This window comes from Arabidopsis lyrata, assembly GCF_000004255.2.
Source record: "Arabidopsis lyrata subsp. lyrata unplaced genomic scaffold ARALYscaffold_34, whole genome shotgun sequence".
Lineage (NCBI taxonomy): Eukaryota > Viridiplantae > Streptophyta > Magnoliopsida > Brassicales > Brassicaceae > Arabidopsis > Arabidopsis lyrata.
The window spans coordinates 18868-20647 of NW_003302524.1; the positions used below are offsets into that span (position 1 = coordinate 18868).

At 34.5% G+C, this 1780-nt stretch overlaps 1 long non-coding RNA gene across 1 annotated transcript; it reads right to left on the reverse strand.

The window, feature by feature from the left end:
- Window positions 1–279: 279 nt before the first annotated feature.
- On the reverse strand, window positions 280–1338 carry LOC9299156. Its single transcript, XR_002330679.1, has 3 exons — window positions 1274–1338; window positions 1075–1183; window positions 280–885 (listed from the first exon to the last, which is right to left on the reverse strand). It is a non-coding gene; the product is annotated as an uncharacterized LOC9299156 (long non-coding RNA).
- Between the last annotated feature and the right edge of the window lie 442 nt (window positions 1339–1780).

The window sequence follows — 1780 nt, forward strand, 5'->3', positions numbered from 1 at the left end:
TCACTCACTTGTACTCAATATATTTTCATATTAATAATTTTATAAAATTACACACATAATATATTATATTTGATTTCATTTGAATATATTGAGTTTTGGCCTAATAAAATTTATAGTATTTATGAATTTATATTTAGTGCAAAGGAAATATAAGTGTTAAATGGTGTATTGTTAGAAGATAAAGTGTTTTGTATTTATTTGATGACATTAGTACTAATTGGTAAGATTATAAGTTTAAATAATTCTAATTGGTAAGATTATAATTTTAAGAGTAATGAAAAACGAATTGATTTGCTCATTAATTTTTGGATTGAATCTTACCACAAAAACAAAAAATATGATTGAAGAAAAATATCCAAAAGTGGAGCAGAGAAAAATAAAGCATAAAACCATCAACATAAGCATTAAGCAGGTCTTTTGATAAAGACTAATTTTGACTATTAGAATCTCTACGTCATTCAACCTCATTGATCAACAAAAAATCATCAGCAGAAGATTTGGCCTCCTCCTTGTCCAATTTAACTTTGAGATCCAACACAATCATCTCAAGGTTCTTGAAGCATTCCTCGAGTTGTTGGACCCGAGACATCAAGCATCGTCTGATTTCTTCCTCTCCAAGGACACCTCCTCAAGATTTGTCTTCAAACAATCCAGCTTGAAGTCCAATCTCATCAGCTCAATATTCTTAACACGTTCATCGAGTTGTAGGACATCAACATCTAATTTCTTCCTCTTTAAGGAAACCTCATCAAGCTTTAACTTCAACCATTCCAGCTTGAAGCCTTGTTCAATCACCTCGCCGTGAGCATTGCTTAGCTCAGTCTCTGAGTGATCATGTGAAGGCTTGTTACGTGTGCTCTGTGAATATCTTTCTCGCTGAAGTAACTTGCCAAGGAAAAATATGTTTAGGTTACTCAAGAAAGGAATCTGAATAAGCAACCACAAAAGGCACAAAACCAAAAGATCAGATCTTTCATCTGTTTCTTTTTTTTTCAGAGAAAAATCTCTCAAAAAAAATGCATCAGTAGGATGTAACACACGCCAAAGAACAAAGCATCCATAAAGCAAATATACCTTCTTTGGTGGTAGATAAGCCTCAAGATAAATTCCATCAATTATTGGAACTTGGCTAAGCATTCATCAAACAGAATTTGGATGATCATAGTCAAGCTTGTTTGTTGATCTAGCAACAACAAAATATAGAGAAGGAATAAGTTTTGTTCACAAAGCGTTTAACATAAAAGAACCATTGTAAGAAGCAGAGTACACGAACCTTGGAGACTTGTAGATACCAGAACGGAATTCATCACGACCAAGAGCAACCTGCATCACTTTGTTCGTATTGAGGATATCTCGGGATATCGTATATAGATATTACCAAATCTATTTTGTATAGTTTCCTTTATTCTCTAGGGTTTACAATGTCGTAAAGTTGTATATAAACAAGACCTTATGGTCCATGAAATACAAGTTGAATCTTCTTCTACTCTTGAATTTTACATGGTATCAGAGCAAGAAAAATCTTAAAATCGCTCTCGCGAAACAATTCTTTTTGCCTCTCGGCTTTTATCTCCTCTTTGCCTCTCGGTTTTTTTTTCCTTCTTTTTGCCTCTCGGCTCTTCTCTTCTCATTGCCTCTCGGCTTTTCTCTCGGATCTTCTCTGTTTTTCTTGCCTTTCGGCTCCTTTTTCACTATTACTCTGTTTTCGACTCCAAAAACAGAGCATCCTCCATGGCTTTAACGACTACCAACCCGAAGCATAAGACTATCTCTCCCTACG